This window comes from Andrena cerasifolii, chromosome 6 (genome assembly GCF_050908995.1).
Source record: "Andrena cerasifolii isolate SP2316 chromosome 6, iyAndCera1_principal, whole genome shotgun sequence".
In the NCBI taxonomy this organism is placed as follows: domain Eukaryota; kingdom Metazoa; phylum Arthropoda; class Insecta; order Hymenoptera; family Andrenidae; genus Andrena; species Andrena cerasifolii.
Window position 1 is genome coordinate 16,814,615 of NC_135123.1, and position 18,504 is coordinate 16,833,118.

The 18,504-nt window shown below is 41.8% G+C and overlaps 1 protein-coding gene across 3 annotated transcripts in view; it reads left to right on the top strand.

Moving 5' to 3' along the window:
- LOC143369547 (uncharacterized) overlaps nucleotides 1-18,504 on the top strand; it is a 97,215-nt gene that overhangs the window by 25,775 nt on the left and 52,936 nt on the right. The window contains exon 2 of one of the 3 annotated variants that reach the window (XM_076813627.1): nucleotides 17,832-17,904. The exons of the other annotated variants lie outside the window; for them this stretch is intronic. The gene's annotated coding sequence lies outside the window, so the exon portion shown is untranslated. The remainder of the gene's footprint in view (nucleotides 1-17,831; nucleotides 17,905-18,504) is intronic. 3 annotated transcript variants of the gene reach the window in all.

An 18,504-nucleotide genomic window follows, 5' to 3' on the forward strand; every position in this document is an offset into this window, starting at 1 on the left:
ATTCTAACATATATGTCCGCGGTAATCAGTGGATTAGATAAGTGTCTCTAGCGAGAAAGCGCGCGAAAAGCTTTGCCATCTGGTGGCGACATCACGGTACTGCTGCGGGCGAGGTATCGCGCGGGCTGGATATGCGCATGCGCGCGCGAAGTAGACTATCGTATACACGGGTCACGTGGTCTGCAAACAGCCGTACACATGAAATGTTTACACATAAATTACATGTTAATAACGCGTTTCTGAGACATGCCACATAGCCTATATCCATCCTAGAGTATGCAGAAATAACGTGTTAAAATTTGAAGAAGATCGGTTCAATAGGTCTTGAGTTTTGCGCGAACATAAAAATCGGCTCTCTCTTTATATAACAGTATAGAGTATAGATAGATTGCCTGACTTTGTGGCAGGTAGCTTCAGAGGCGCCTGAATACAAGTGACCAAGCCATTGTACCGAGCACGATCCTAATGTCCCTGCGTTGAATGAAGAATAGAATGGGACAGGGATCGTGCAGTGGCGTAGTGGTCATCGCAAATTTCATTTCGTTTCAGCTTTTCATTCATTTCATTGTATACATTCATTGGAAAATATTCTTTCCTATCACTACGCGCAACAAATTTCTGCGGGGTCCGACAGCATCTTCATGGAATACCAATGCATCGTGTTTAAACCTTTGAAGTATAGAGCGTCTCACGATTAGTGAAGGATCAAGTCACTTGAGTAGCCAATCCCCCAAGTAATTTATACACTAGACTCGCATTTAGATGACCTTAGAACAAGAACTGCTAAAGACACAAACTCATTAACGTTATTTGAACACATCGATGGCGTCTCAATCTTCCCACAAATCCCCCAGGGATTTTAATTCAAATGCCCTCTGAACCTTCATAAATAATTTTCAGGCAGCTCCACAAACTCCACTTTCCAACTTCAAAAAGTCACATTTACCATTCTTTTGCCCTACTACGTAATTCTCATCCAGAATATTCCCCCCCGGGACAGTGGAATTCACTGCAAACATGTTTCGTCGACATGTGGACAAAAAATGGGATCTCGAAAGAAGTCCTGCCTGTTGTTCCCCCCCTGGCGCAGTCGCGTCTAGCAAATTGAGTGAGAAATCCGACGCAGTGGGTAAATCCTTTCTTTCTGACGCGGTCTGGCCAGGCTTTGCGGACTTTACGGTCGACCGAGCATTGATACAATTCGCCGTGTTTACATGCCTGACTTGGCCACTGTTCCAGCCAAGTCACCCGACACGTTTTCATCCCACACTCGATACGGGGCGAATCAATTAGAGGATCTTCAACTATGGGGGCTTACGCGCGCGTGCACAGACACACATGCACACCCAGGCCATCTGGGAGAATGATCGGGCGGGAGAGGTATTTTTTTCTACGTTTCGTATCCCCTTTTCGCAGCATCCACTGGACAAGTTTCTTTTCTAATCCAGAATTTAACTCAAGCATAACGCAAAGCTATTATTATTATTAATTAGTTTGACGGGGATGAGGAGTAACCCAACTGCCTGACTGCCTGGGAAAACTCCAACGAGAGAGGGATTTTTTTCTACCTCTCCTGTTCCCTTTTCGCAGCATCCGCTGGATAAACTTCTTTCCTAATCCAGATCTAACCCATACCATCTAGGAAAATAATCGACGCTAGAGGTAGTTCTCCTATGTTTCGTGTCCCCTTTAGGTGTAATCTGAAGCTAAACCAGACCATCTAGGAGAATAACCGCGGCCAGTGGTAGTTTTCCGACGCCTCGTGTCCCCTTTAGGTCTAATCTGAAGCTAACCCAGACCATCTGGGAGCATGGTGAACGGGAGATGTATTTTTCCTACGTTTCGTGTCCCCTTTTCTCAGCGCCCGCTGGATAAAGTTCTTTCACCGCGCGAATCCTCTTGGCGCGACGTCTCGTCATCGCAGGTGCAGCTAGTCTATTTAAAGATTCCCACGTTAATTGCCAAGTGCAGTCAGTGAGATGAAAGACATCGACTGGTTAAGATCAGAGGGAGCTCCAACGAAATCAGTCCGTCATTATTGGGGTCATCCTTGGGCTGGCGCCTGACTCTATTGACGGTTGATCGTTTGGTCTTTAAGGATTTAAGTCGAGGTGGAGTCTAGTGATCGAAATTTGTTAGAAGAGTCCTAAAAGAGCGCGAATGGCTCTTGCACGTGGCGTGGAAAATGAACTTGGAACTCTGTGCGAGACTTTCGTTTCAAAGCTGACAATGGGTGTAATCTTCGAGGTATAATAGCCTGCTTCGAGTATTTCATAGTGACGTATAAATATCACATATGGTCTAGACCAGTGATTCCCAACCAGTGGAACGCGAAGTGTTTTCTAGGAGGTCGCCACGTTTTTTTTTTTAATTATTAAGTTAGAATTATATTCTGAAATACGTATTTTTAATCTGTTTTATTTAACTTATTAAATTTACCTGACCTTATATGAGAGGGTCGCAGGTTATTTGAATATTATAAAAGGGAATTGCGATTCAAAAAAAGGTTGGGAAACAATGGTCTAGACTACTATTATTAATATGCGAATCTTTAGGAAACAATTAATGAAATAGACGAAGAACAAACTTAAGTAATTTTCTAGAGATTTTCTCATGCGGCAGTGAACATTTTCTCTTCCACATTTCATGGATGCTATGTTGGTTTAGTAACGATAGCCTAAAGCCTGAAGAAATTCATAAATTTTCTCCAATTCTACCGATCGAAATTATGGGACCAGTGAAATCGGAATAAAACTCGTTCGATCCAGTGTTGTTGACATTTCCGTCGACGCCGTCCAATTATCCTCTCTGAAAGTGGCTTCACATCGTAAACCCGAATTACCGTCAATAAAGAAACGCTTAAATCGAGCTGTCCTTTTCCACCGATGGCGGACAGGGGCTCGCCAGTATGGGCGAACGAAGGTATTAGATTGTAACATGGGAAGTGCTCGTTTCTTTCGATTAAAGTCGATACGCTTCTGCGTGTGAGTGAAGTAACTTTACTGATCAAAGTAGGCGCCATTTGAATCGTGGCATTCTTAACATCAAGCAGTAACGCTTATAATCAAGTTTCTGGTACACAGTAGTTTTGCCAATCACTGTTGCAGGCAGAACTACTAAGTGAGGTCACTGATTTCACATAATTCTTATGTTAAAGTTTTCGACCAACCTTCGTACGTTATTAATCACACTTTACAGTAATTGGTGCAATTGTGGTGCACATGGTCCCCGATACCATATATGAAGGATGAGGGGGAAAATGGGCAATGTCACAAATCAACTTTATCGAGAAACTTAAATTTTAATACTCCACCAGTAAAGAAAAAAGGTTCAATGAATTTAATTTTCTTATTTAATTTTACTTTGACGACAGAAGCTTATGGTTATGCAAAGCGTGGGGACATTCCGTATTTTTTTCTAGTGTGGAGTGGACAATTTCCTGTTTTTAACCAGTATACCAAATTTTTAACGCTATCTTGCGGGGGTATTTGAATTTATAATTCTTTTCATTTTTCATTTTTCATTTTTCATTTTTCATTTTTCATTTTTCATTTTTCATTTTTCATTTTTCATTTTTCATTTTTCATTTTTCATTTTTCATTTTTCATTTTTCATTTTTCATTTTTCATTTTTCATTTTTCATTTTTCATTTTTCATTTTTCATTTTTCATTTTTCATTTTTCATTTTTCATTTTTCATTTTTCATTTTTCATTTTTCATTTTTCATTTTTCATTTTTCATTTTTCATTTTTCATTTTTCATTTTTCATTTTTCATTTTTCATTTTTCATTTTTCATTTTTCATTTTTCATTTTTCATTTTTCATTTTTCATTTTTCATTTTTCATTTTTCATTAATTTTTGCTCTATGGTTTGGTAACGTTGTTACAAAATACGGATCACAAAATTATGAGATCCGTACTGCGTTCAACTATTTTTTTGCCATTTTGGGGGTTGGTACCTTTCTGCATTAACTACTTAGGCCCAATTATAAAATCAGCCTGTTCTCGAAAGCTGGACTAAGGAATCATAGCCCATTTTACCTTTTTTTTAAACGTAAATCCTCATAGGACACCCCGGCCCCTTAGGGGAGGGGCTGGGGCAGTGTCAGGCTTCTACTGACAAAACCCAAACGGTTACCGCCTCGTGCGACCCAGGCCTAACCTGAATTTTATTGGCATTATCTCGATAATTCCGAAGAGGCTATAATTCCTCGGCCTAATTGAGGCAAAGGCGTTTCTCAGAACGTTCGACAAAAGTGCGGCGCTTAGGTTCTATCCGAAAAGGCTGATTTTACAATTATTGTCCCGCGACATACACATAGACATAAAATCGTTGCCGAGGGAGCGAAATCGGTTCGTTAGGAACCGGTGGCAGAGTTTCGGTCGTGGCCAAGCGGAAAACCCAGTGAACGGATAATTATTGGCAACACTGGCCACGATGTGAGGCACGTAAGTGGGCCAGCCAGTGTGTGGGTCAGTGTCAAACCACGTTGAACTCGATCCCGGCGAGGGATGAGGCTTTCTCAGGGCCAGCGACCGCGGCTACCGAATGAACTTCGGATCCACTCGCGATCGCTCGATTCTACGGGATCGATCTACGACGCCTGTCTCTTGTTACATCGATCCCCTGTAACGGATTACCACGGCCGCAGGCCACCGTGATCGTTCGACTCGGAGCACTCGCCCGCCAGCGGCCTTTTATATGGCTCTGTTTCTTGGCAGACCCGTAGCACGATTTCTCACGTTTAATTGGGACTCGGTAGACTCCTTCCCTCGAACTCGCAACGGGAGGAAACGGTAATGGGGGGAGGGCAGGCTAATTGGCTGAACGTCTGGGGAACAGAACAAACTGTGCAACTCTGTAATTGGGATCCCGAACGCGAGTACATTGTAATTTGTACGGTAGCTTCACGACGATCGGAGTTTCTGGGGGTGAGACTGGGGAACAAGTATCATTTTTTGGTATTCTATAGTGCCGGGAGGTTTGAAGAAGGAATTGGTATACAGGTGTCCTTGTTACGTTATAACAGTTGTACTATTTTCTGAATTTTTCAAGACACTTGGAAATACACTCTACATTAGGATTACATGACAATTTAGGGAAGAATCAAGTCCTCTTATCTAAGCAAATTTGGGGAACTAATTTTAGAACTCACGCTGTAAGGAAAAATCTGTATTAAGAAATATGAAAAATAAGATGGTAGATTTGAAGAGTAATTCGCTTCCAATTTATAGTATATTTTGTTGGTGGCAACTGGAGAACTGTCGAATCACAAAGGGTTATAAAATTCAAATACCCCCGTAAGATAACGTTAAAGATTTGGTATACTGATTAAAAGCAAGAAATATCCACTCTGCACTGGGACAAAATACTGAATGCCCTCGCTCTTTGTCTAAGCATAAGCCTCTGTCGTGAAGGTGAAACAAGAAATTATTTAAGAAAATTAAATTCACTGAACCTTCTTTCTTTGCTGATGGACTAAAGTTATTAAAACTTAATTTTCTCGATGACGCTGTTTTGTGACATTCCCTGTTCTTCCCCTACCCTTCATTTAATGTACACAAAGAGGAGGGTGTTTTGGTATTTCGTACGCTGAATGCAACATGGCGAATCGTATTCGGAAAAATCTCGGCGCAAGTATCGAGGCTGAGGTAACCAGATCGAAGATTTTTTTTCCTGGGATGGGCGGCACTCGAGTCAGTTCGAAACGACGCTTGGTGCAAAGCGGTCTGGTGGCCTTAGGCTGTCGGTCACTGACACTGTTTCACAACCAGCGCGACGAGCTTCGACGGTCGTGTGTCACGTGACGGCGAGGCAGAATCGAAAAGTCGCCGAGGGATTCGTAAAACTTTTAGCGACCGTTCGCCAGGCCCCCTTCAAAGTCGTATTAGCATCGCGGGCCCATCAATCTCGCGCCGGAAAGGAAGCTGAATTTTAATTTTGGCGCGATGCCAGCAAGGCGGGTCGACTTCCGTCGCTTTTCCTCGCGATGCTTAAATTCTAATGGACATCGGGGGACCCGAAAATTCCATGAAAACGAAAAACAAGGGAACAGTGCACACCAACACCTTCTTTTTCTCTGAATAACCAAACATTCGATGGGATCAGCAGGAATACCACAGATCCTCACCCTTTCGCTGAAATAATTAAAGTGCATTAGACACTTGGCTCGGCAGAGTTGTGTGAAAGTTGCAAAGAAAAAGTAGAATGAAAAACTACTGTACATCGAATATTCAACGCGTGTCACTTGAGTACTATGTATACTTATCATCTTATACTGTAAAGCAGAAAGTGTTTCGTATGTTTGTGTTTGTCTGTCGCCTAAAAACTTTCGAACGGTAAACTTGGGGGTCAAGAAATGAACCTCGGCTCATTATGCCTGGCTAATGCAGATAAATGCGACTATTTTCACCAAAAAAAAAATGTTTTTCTTTTATAAAATCAGAATCTAAATTTCGGGCGAAGTCGAGTAGTAAAGCTAGTAACAAATAAAGCAGAAAGTGTTTGCGTGTTTGTCTGTCGCCAAAAACTTTCGAACGGTAAACTCTGTGGTCACAAAATGTGTTCCAGTTCATTATGCCTAATTAATCCAGATGAATGTGACAATTCTCACAAACAAAATAAATAATTTCTTTTTTACAAAATCAGAATAAAAATTTCGGGCGAAGCCGAGTAGTAAAGCTAGTTGCCTATAGTCCTCTAGAGTAACCTAAAGTACCTGTGAACTCTCCCTCCTTTCAGTGTCGCTCGCGAAAACTATACTTCCAATTCTGCTTCGCAAGAACGCTACTCCGAACAGTTCCAATCCTAACCCGAACATCAGCTGCTCCAAAAGCCACCTTGCCACTCTTTTCCCCGCCAGAACTCCAAAGAACTCTCGCTCTCCGTTCCCAAAACTACTCGCGATGAAATTGATTTCACCAGCGCAATATCTACGCCCCCCCAAATCAGATTATCCATTGCGCCGTACCAAACACCGACACCCAATTTCGCAACGTTGCAAAAACAGCCGCGCGTTCGGAACAGCGTTTCCATCGGGATATTTTAAGCGGTCAGTCGTTTCAGCGAGCGTTCAGGATGTTGCTGCGCAGAACCAACCCGGTCGACTTTTCAAGTGCTCCATAAACAATGATCGGCGAGCTTCTACGCCGGAGCCGTGGCTTCTTCCTTCGTGGCAAAATATCGAAACCGCTCGGTGGGCGAGGGGAGATCGGAGTCGTCTCATTGTCTCTTTCGATTAGCCAAGCGGAGGTCCAGAGGCCACGTTCACTCGGCGAAGGTGCCTGGCTTTTCCGCGCGACCTTGAGGAGTTTCAGCATAAACCGCCGACAAGTGGCGAAAAGGCGACGTCTCGCAGCGACTGGTCCACAACAACTCTCCGCGGAGCATTCTAAAATCGGCCTTAAGGTCGCCCAGTGAACGATAGCAACCAGATACGTATTACTCCCTGCGCCGTACTCGCCAGCCATTATTCTCTGGGATCCTGTTACGTCTCCTATCTCACAGATTTTCGCGAGTGGGAAATCCCCGGGGATCCTGTCCGCTTTGTTGGAACGTTCCGCCGATCGTTTTACGCACACCTTGTCGTGGATTGTCGTTGGAATAGGTCCTTTCCACTTACTTGAGGATTTACCAGAGAATTGGAGTAGGTGTAACAAAGAAGACGCGTAAGATGAGCAGGAAGGTGACTTTGGTTTCGGGTTTTGGGATGCATTTGAAACTCCAGGTTGCCAAGCTTGTGCGAGTTGAATTGATGAGTATAGGAGGTACGATGAGGTTCTTTTACCTTGATTATGTGTTGGTCATCTTGATGAGCAGGGACTTGGGAGTCTGTTACTGATGGAAACAGGCAATTCTGGAGCAAAGGAATACAGATTTCAGATCGTAATTGGATGAATTTTTTGCAACGAATGTACATGTCTTTAGGTCTGTACTGCTTAGAGTTCTGGGTGGGAATGGTATGCTGATTGCGTGAAAGGTTACTCGCTCAGTCGGGATAATATTTCCTAGTTTTGGTGCGGTGTTCTTTTTGTACTTTAAGTTATTGTTCTCGGGGTAGGACGGGTGATTTCTCCTGTGCGGTAATGCTGTTTTGTGATTTTTTCTTTCTGTAAGCAAAATGGGATCTTCTCGTAAAAATGAAATAAATAAATAAATAAATAGAATGTCCAATACAGAGACACAAGGAATTATATTATGGGTTAAAGTTCACCCTGTATCCGCTATATTATCTGCTAACAAGCCATCCATCGTCGAAAATTTAAGCCGCTCCTTTAAACTGTAAAACTACCGAGCTGATAACGTATTCGTCAAGAAACTTTACGCTGGACTTCAGCTAGAGCCACAACTCGTGCTCCATCGAGATCCATCTCCGGAAAGTGCCGCTCGAAAAGAACCGTAAATCTTGCGACACGCGATCGGCCAACACAGAAGCCATCATCGAAATCCTGACAGCTAGCGGAGGATGGTCCCACGCGTCTAGGAGGGTTAAGCAGTCGGGTCAATTCGTCAACTAAACCAGTTAATCGGAAGAACAGATGCGGTCGTTTGAACCGTTGATAGCGGGCCGTTTAACTGAATTATCCAGCGATCGATCGATGGCCCAACGTTGGCTTTCTCAAAGTGGAAACGAATCTGGACGATTGCCTCGGGGACGGCCGGGCAGCTAGGTCGATTTCTATCAAAGGGCCGTGCAGAGTGGAGCCCGGGCAAAAAGAGAAACAGCCCCCGAAAGGTAATTACCTCGAGCAGGAGATCGCGCTTAGCAGGCTCGCTGGCCAGATTAAAATCGTAATTCGAGCGACGACGTTGTTTTAATTAAGAGAGGCCAGTGGGAGGTTCGCGGAGCTTACAGCACGATGGGATTAACTTTATATCTCATTGTATTTAAATCGACCCGCGTGCCTGGCGTTCTTATCGATTCCAAGGAAACGAGCTGAAGGATTCGTGCGATTCGCGTGCACTTTGGCAGTCGAGAAATAAGTTTAACGACGGTTTGGAGTTGCCTGGGTGTTGAGCAAGAAAGCTTCTCGTTTGTCCTTTGCTTTCTTTAATCTGGGTGGAGCTCGTGGCTACCATAGGGAGCACACGTCTGTCGATAAATATTCATGACTCCGATCTGTAAAGTGGGGCGTTAGGTCCAGTTATAATGGACTGTTTTTCCTTTAGCTCACGGAAGATATAGGGTAGATATAGGGTCATTTCGGGAGAGACACGCCACATTTTTCTTTTGCTTATAAAGTATTAAATAAATACATCTGATAGTACCGATAAACGTAGTTTAATTAATTATTTAAATCTCTTTAGCAAAATATAACATTTAGTCTATAAAAAGTTTATTTTAACGATGCAATAAGCTTTCGAAAAAACTTCGAAAAAGTTATTTATTTGTACCCTCTTCTCCCTACTTCTTTTCATTTCTCTTCCACACATGTTGCACAGTGGAGGATACATGGTTATAGGTCTGGTACCATTTATTTAAGTGTGGTTGGTTTTGCAAGTAGAGTTCGTAGAGGAGAAATTAACAATATTCAAAACATTGAATTAGTATTATAGTCGTAGTAGAATTAAGTCCTTGGCAAGTTTAGGAATAAATCCACAATTCCAAAAAATGTTAGTAGGTCCTTCGTTTACTGAATTAAGCAGTTTCTTTTTCAGTTCAGCACAATATAAAACAGCTTTAATAATTACGACATAAATTCTACCTTTAAACACGTTCCATCTACTTTCTAAGGTTTGAATATTCGCAAAGAAAATTTCTCCTTCATTGTAATTCCATTCACTTCCTGTGCCTTGGATGTTCCGAACAAAAAATCACCCCTCGTTTTCATTTTATTGAATCCTGAAACCCTGACTATTTAAAATAGAAATTCGTGCTTTGCTGTCTCATTAGTCCTTATCTAAGATTTAAAACTTGCCATAAAGATTCTATCCTTTCTGTCTATTTAGCTTCCACATGTACAGTGAACATTACTTCTGTATCATATTTCCATTAATTTTCCGAGCCCTAAATATTTAAAATAGATATTCCACTTTTACTTTCGCTCTACTAAATTCTCAAGCTTGAAGCCTCCCACATTCCCAACGAACATATCCTGTTCACTCTAACTTTACTCGCATCGTGAATTCCACAGTTTCGACAGAGAAAGCCGCCCTTCCTTGTCATTTTACCCAACTTCTAGTCCGTGCATTTACTTTGTCACCTTTCCAAGATTTACACATTCCTTCTTCACCGCTTGACTAAATCCCAAACCCATGCGTCTTCAGCATGCAGACACCACGCAATGCCCGCTATTTCCCTACCCTCGTATCCCCACCGTTAAGAATACGAATAAATTAAATCCGAGAACTTGAAATATCCCTAAGGAACGCTCTATTAACCCCCTCCTGTGCTCAGATTCCAAGTTCTAAGCGCACACATGTCCACGATGAGGAGTCGCCTTCTACATCGCCGCGTGGCCGAGGCTTTCCCCCGGACTCTTGCTGAGAACGTCACTCACAGTTGCATCAACGCGGCCGGTTACGCAAACGCCCCTTTGTTTTCTCGAGTCCGCAATAATTCGCAACAATAACGAGCGTCGCGCTTCCTCGACGAGCGCGGTACGTAATCGTCGACGTCCACGAGAGGCGTGTTTCCCTGTGACGAAGACGCAACCATGCATCGCGAACTTTTCATCGAGCAATCCTTATCGGCCCTTCATACGAATTAGCCCGATGGTCACGGTGCTAATTGTTCAATTACGCCTAATTGCCCTGGCCAGAAGAGCGGCCTGCAGCGAGGGGCATTTTTCTTCGGCGCTGGGTAATTAATAATTTGCACGAGATCCAGGGTAATTAGCATGTCGTGCTGTAACGTAATTAGCGGGCAAGTGTATCGCGGAGTTAGTTAACACGACGTTGGTAAACATCACCGTGGAGGGTAGAGTTCGACGTACGTGAGGTAGATCTCTGATTTGCAGTAATCTCTCGTTTGTAAAATTCTTGGGAAGATTTCAATGTTTCATTAACATGTTAAGAGGTTATACCTATTTAGCCAGGCGGCCGAAAAGGGGCGACTGTTTGTGATTTTTTTTTGAAAAAGCGGAAGCATATATTTCTACAGGACTTGTTGCACTTAGAAGAGCAACGTTTAAAGAGCATTTGGCAATTTTTTGGTGGAAAAATATTTAGGTTTATAATAAAGGAACAACCGATATCCAAGAAGCCTTTTTAAAAATTTGGTGAGCACTGCTATTCGAAACCAGATTATCTAAAATCAAAAAACAAAAAAGGTTTCGTTAGTATATTAATGTATCCTCTGATTAACGGAGGGAATTTCCGAAATATTAATTTAAAACAAAATGGCGGCTATTTGAAGCTGAAATCCTGATTTTTTCGTGCAAAAATCACGCGAAGAGAATCAGGAGTTGAATTTTAAGCAGCGAAATTTTGGTTGGCAATAGGTGTCAGTTACGTTTGAGCAAAAGGAGCAAGTGTGGTGTTGGACAAATAATCTGTAAAGTTTATTGTAGAGAAAAGGAGGTATTTCGTATTTGATCATTGTCAATATTTTTTGTAAGTAGGTATATGTGGGTTTCTAGTCGATAACCTAGTTAGGTGTTAGTATCTAGATTTTTGCATCGTGTTAATTTTATTTTTATGAGTGATGGGCACTGATGCAAGGGTTAGGCGGAAATTATATTTTGTTTGACACACTTCGCTGGAGGCGTATGTTTTGCATACTTCACTTGACGCGATGTATACACGAATATACAGGGTGGTGCAGCAGAAACTGAACGTGTAAATAATTCTGTTTCGAGGATCTGGAAGAGTGTGGATGGCACGAAGTGATAATGAATGAAACGTTGCAAGTTGTTTGTGCGAGGAGTGATTGCAATTGGGTCGAATCTGGTATGAATGAAGAAAGGTTTTTATGGAGTGGTAAACAAACAGCTAACAGTTAAATGAACTGTTCGAGAAAGTACACAAGTACTTTTCTTAGAATATTACACCACTCGTTTACGGAAATTTTTCATTGAACGTCGATTTTGAAACACACTTTAAATCAAGAATTAAATTACACTCATTCTCAGATTAATTTGTATTGCGCGCATTGGGGTTAGAAATTTCCTATAAAATTTATACAAAACGGTGAAGTATAATATCGAGTTTGTGTAGAGTTAGTAAAATAATATTTTAGGTATTTTCCATTAAGTTGGTTTAAAGGATCAGCAAATATAATTTCACGCGTATCTTCCAACAGAAGGAAAATATTACCCTATTATAAAATGAGGTATGAACACGTGATATATAATCAAGATTCATCTTCAAAAATAACATAACTACTGTATTACAAAATTGGTCACGTTCAAACGATAAGCTTCTTTGACTCACAGAGCGAACATTCTTAATACAGAAACGACTCAGTCCTGAAGCGAAGGGAAACCGATGCCCAAGATATTTAATTTCCACTTGGAGATAAAAGAACTCTGCTCGTGGTGCGTAGAATCGTTTGACGAGAGGAAACAGAAACGTGATTTTTCGGCACGTGCGAGCGTTCTCGTGTCGCTTCCACTGCGTACTTATTATTAGACATCCTTTTCCCATATCAAACGAACGATGAACGCTTTTACTCAACCTCCACCCTTGCCAGCTCCCACGAATTATATTCCGTTCTATAAAACTAGCCCGCGATAAAAAAAAATCGTCAATCATTGTCCCAAAAAGTCAACCAATTCGTTTGTAGCATTTACTCTAATTCCAAGCAACACTAAACCAAATAAAATACTTGCACACCATTCCACGTCATTCTTCCACATTTCTACGTTCAAACAAAATTCATACAGCCCAATTTCACAAGCTCCATAGCTAATTTCAACGATCCAAAGACGCAGTGCATATCGACTTACGTATTTAATCACCCACCATTAATCATAAGATTTCGTGACGCACAGATTTACCGGAGTGATCCTTTAATCCCTCCTATTTTTACCAGGAATTACAAAACGAAACAGTTAGGGTCACGTGTTTCATAGGAATAAAGTTTTGCAAGCTTCAAAGCTGTCGCCTCCGAAACATCCCATAGAACTGTCTTGAATATATTTGCCTGGGTGATCCTTTAACCCTTTCGACGGCTCAAGTTCATCGCCACTTTAAATAAGAACCACCCAAGAATTGCGGGAAATGAAACAGACAGGGTCATGCGATCCATATGCGCAAAGTGCTGCAAGCTTCAAAGTTCCAACGCGTGGAGTGCTCCATAAAACAGTCCGTACACATAATCCCGTGGTAAACAGATTTCCCTGGCGGATGCTTTAACCCTATCAAGCGAGCAAATTCACTGCAACGCTCGCGAAAGCACGAAGAAGCAAGGGATTGCAAAAAGAGAAATTGTTAGGCTCGCGCGTTACGCCCCGTAGGCATAAAGTGCCGTAAGCTTTAAAGCCGCGGCGTCTGGGGTCTGGAGCATGGCAGGAAGCCGCCTGAGCGGCCCTGAAGACGCCCTGCTCCGAGGGAACGCGACGAAAGGTCGATCAGCGCCGGCTACGACCCCGAGGAAAGATGCTGGACGGAGAAACCGAAAGCACGCGGGGGCACTCTCGCGGTGTGTCTTGGCCTTCGCCCAAAACTTTCCAGACAGTTGGGCGCAGTGCTTGACATGGAACGGGGCGGGCATTATCGAAGGAAAAGCTCATCCCGCTGGGGAATAATATTTACGGTGCCCGGACGTTGATGGAGAGTGGGTACGATCGTCGACATTGAGACCAAACAGAAGCCACCTACGTTTCGCTTCTCTTCGGCCCCCTGCCCCTCGTTATCTAGCGTTTCGCGTGATTCCGTGGGTCGGGGCGTGGGCGGTTCGCGAGTATACAGGATGGCCTAAAAGGCAGGTCAGAGATTTCAGCCCCAAGAATTCAAATAGAGAAAAGTGGGCTACCAATTTGCTAATGGTCGAACAGCACTCGTTCGCAGTTCAACCTATTTATCTGGAATTATTTTATGTTTCTTTAATCCTTTCTTTAATTTTGATACGTAATTACGATGTAGGAATACATCTTAATTCATACGAGGGGCAAAATAGGGTTTTGTGTTAGATTTGGATCTTGTGATTTGAAACGCTCGGCTTTTTCAAGTAATGATAAGTGACGTATGTTGCTTGATATTTCGGGTGGGCCTAAATAGACCCTGTATCCGCCAGGTGAAGGATAAGGAATTGTTAAGAAATATTAAGGAAAGAGAATTTATGTGGTAATTTTATGTTATTGGTGGCATAGTCATAGCAATTGGCTGGTGTATTTCTGGGCAACTTGTCCAGGGTGGAAAGTAGCCAGAGCCTTTTCACAAAAGACACTTCTGTGACACGCGATTGGTATTTTAAGTATCTACATTCATTTGGCAGAGACAGAGCTGGTTTAAGGGGGAATCCTATCCTTTGGGCTAAAATCATAGCAAGATTTGGGATTTTTTTTTTAAGAATCCAGCGTTTCGATTCATCTGAAATTTGGACCATGTTTTGATGCATCTTCGAAGAAGCTGAAGATTTTTTTTTATTAATTTTTAACCATAAATATAGTAGTTATGCATGATCGACTATCATGCCGCGGAAAATTCATCGTCCGTTGGTGTGCGTGCTATTTATCTACCAGGTAATCTGAAACAGAAAAATGATACGGTGTTTTATTTTATCCATATGTAACTTGAAATTGATGAACCAGCAAAAAAAAAATTATTCAGCAGTATGGAGAGTTTTCGATCTGAAAGGTCTGAATCTTTAATTTTTTCTATCCAATTTTGCGCTAATTTGCTTATGTAACAAAAGAAGTATAGAACTTAGCGGTGTTCTGGTGCATCAAATTGAAGCTACATATGTACAAAGTAAACCGCCGTTTCATTTTTCTGTTTCAGATTACCTGGAAGGTAAATATCATGCACACCAGCAAACGACGAGTTTTGCGCGGCGTGATGCAAAACTCCTATATTTATTATTAAAAATGAATAAAAAAAACTGCAACTCCTTCAAGGATGCATAAAAACATGGTGCAAATTTAGGATGAATCAAACTGCCACTTTCTTAAAAAAAAGTCCTAAATTTTGCTATCTTTTTAGCCCATAAAAAAGGATTCCCCCTTAAGAAAGTTAGGAAAAGGTACAAAATATGGTAACATATTCGAAGTAGCATAAAATATCTTGTAAAAGGACTCTCAATATTTCTGTCCTCGTGAAATTATCTACACTCCAGAATAATTAATTGAACTAAATAAATAAATCTGAAAGGGCAGTGCGGCTCGATCACGCCCCCTCAAAAATTTTAACAGAACCGCCTCCGGAATATTAAATTCCAAATTCTCCCCCTATTAACCCCTAAAATACCGCTGTCCACAAAATATTGAACGAAACTTCTGTCTTTTAAGCAAATGTAATACAACAGTGCCATTCACAGAAAAGTCACAAGACATTCGATAAAGAACGTGTTCGTACATGAAGTGAATTTATTTCGATGTAACCAATCCCGCGATCTTCCGTGGAAGTATTTTGGCTTATCTTGGCTCAACGTGTTATCGCGAGACGCGCAAAACTATACGATTTATGGATTTCTTTCAAGCCGCAGCAGATGCTCCGCCGTCCGCTATAAATTCACGCGAAGAAGTAGGGTGAGCTCTCGAGTATTAGAAAGATTTATAATACGTAAAATTCACGTGTGAGGGGGAACGCGCGGACCGCGTAAGACGCCTTCTGTAAAGGGAACGCTTTTAAACGCGCATCTCTCGTAGTCGCTGGAGTTCTTTGTGGAGAGAGGAAAAGATTGCCACCATTTATTTACGCGAATACCACCGCGACGGCGGGGGGGAATTATTTAGCCCTGGAACAGAAATTTATGGTAAACATTGGGAACGAGAATCTGCTTCGTAACTCACGCGATACGTCAGGTGAACCGTGGAATACATTTCTTTCAGCATCGTAGTAATTTCTGGCTTCAATTTCTGCTGCCGCGTGTTCATCGTCAGCTTGCTGTAGAATGCGTGGGAAAAAATCTTGCCATTGGTGGCTACAGAGTATGGAGAAAGTTAATTGAAGGTGTAGGGGAGACCGGGGCTGGTTGTCGCGAGGGGTAGGTTGACTAATTTTTAATAACTTCGCCCCGACATATGCTCTACTGCGGAAATATTTACTGTAGGAAGAAGTCTACTATGCCATGCATTTATGTCCGACCCCGCGATCGCACGTTTTTTTTGAAAATTATCAGCGTCTATCGAAAAATTGACTACGTAAATATTTTTTCTTCAAGATTTTATATTTTCACGCCCTATATAGTTACAACAGAATAAATGTTAATGCTTGCAGCCTAATATTTCAATTTTGAGTACAAATCATGCCCAACAGAATATTATTTTCCAGAAACCGCAGCGAAAGCAATTCTTCCCCACTTTGCAGTCCGTTCACCACTGTCAATCTTTACTAATCACTTTACTAATTTACAGACTTAACATTACATTTCAATCCCTGCTTTCGAATCCACATAAAACCAATCCATTTACTACCATACTTGCCAAACCATTAACGAAACAAAAGAACAGAAAGATAATTATGAAAAGCACCAAAATCAACGATGAAAACTACGAAAATTCACCGGAGATTGGCGCCGCGCCGTTGCTCCAGCAGGAAAGTCCCCGGCGCGCCACGGTTGGCCACGCGGAATGCTGAAAATGAACACGCCTAGCACCTCTGGTTTACAAATTACGTTTCAGTGGCCCCAAGTTCGTGGTTGTTAATGATCTCGTAAAACCGCCATGATTTATGGGTCCCGTCGAAAGCGTGTTCCCAGATCGTAAACGTTCCCCGGCGCGGATCGCGCAATATTCGACGCGGATGAAAACAATCGGATGGTGCGTGTACCCGCTCTATCGCCCGGGCAGATAAATATGGGACACTGGCAAACGATGACAGCCGGCCGTTTTATTTGCCGTACAACTTTGATCTTTCCTAACAATCCGTTTTAATAGGCCGTCGTATCCCGTTTATTCTTCAAGGGCATCTATCAGATCCCTGCCGCACGTGTTCTCCCGCCTCCGCTGCGATCTGCTTATCTTCCAACTTTTCATTACGCATCTGTGTTAGTTACGCGCGTTCGCGTAGACAGATTTTTGCGCAGTGCGGAGTCCATCCGTCTTGGTGAACACCTGAGGAAAATGACGGATCGGTGTCGTACGTTCGGACGTAAATGTGTTTCCGAGGTTTGGTCTGCCTAAAATTCTGCAAAATTCGATAACACAGTTGCGGAATTTATGACGTCATAGTTGTTGAATTTTTCATGTCATAGTCGTTGAATTTTTCATATCATAGTCGCTGAATTTCCGATACCACAGTTACTGTATTTGGCGGTCCGGAGAAACTACTTCACTAGGGAATTTCGAAACATCTTTCTCTGTATCTACGTTTTTCTTTTGGATATCTTGTGGCCCTAGACACTTTGCAGCTTAAAAGTGGCTGTGACACTTTGCAACTTAAAAGTGGCTGTGACACTTTGCCACGCGAGATTATTAGTGTAAATGAGATTATTAGTTTTGATGGTTGGAGAAGAATTTGAGGGAACGCACAGTTTTTACATGAAATAATTTCTCGAACCGTGGGTACCGCGAAATTTGCAAACCAATCGATCGCCATGGTGACGAATCTTGTTCGATACGACGTGGAATACTACTTAGCGTTGATCACTTATTTTCAGTCGCGCCTTCGGACCACCCAATAGACGTACATTCGTAGCTAGTAGTGCTTGTTAAGTGATATATGGATCATTCGCTGGGCGCGTTGCGAATAAAGTGATAGATGACCGTCATGGATTTAATTATCGTAGGTACTTCAGGCGCCGCTGAATTGATCAGGCTGTCCTTTGGAGCTCTGCTGGAAAAGTACTGGCGCGAATAAAGGTTAGATCTTGTTCATTTCCATGATCTTTTTAACCAAATTCTAATGTAAGGTTTTTTCTCCAAAATGAGTTTGCATCGAATACTACACCTACAGGTGCTTCAAATTATCATTATAGGGTAAACCAACCAGTGAATGACCGAATTGTTGAATCTATGGACCTTTGAGATTAATACTTGAATATATTTATGTATAACAACAAAACAACTGTTGAAATTGCATTTAAATTTATTTTTCTTGAAATTTCTATAAAAATAAATACTACTTATTCTTGTCGGAATTTAAACAAAAAAACAATTATAAAATGCAAAACCTGTAGAAGCCCAGTAAATGACCGCATACTTTTAATAAGAATTGTACTTATTAATGTTTGCTTAATACGCGTAACTAAAAATATAGGATATTAAAAGTGCAGCTACACTCCATTTATAAACATATAATAATGTTTAATTTTATAATAGACATTTCTTTGCCTAATATTCGTAGTTTAAATTTCTCGTTTAAATAGTTTTAATTTCTCTTTTTATTGGTTCCACCGGACACTACGGATCTAACAAACAAGAATCACACCTGCGACATTGAATTACGTCAGTTTTTAAGAC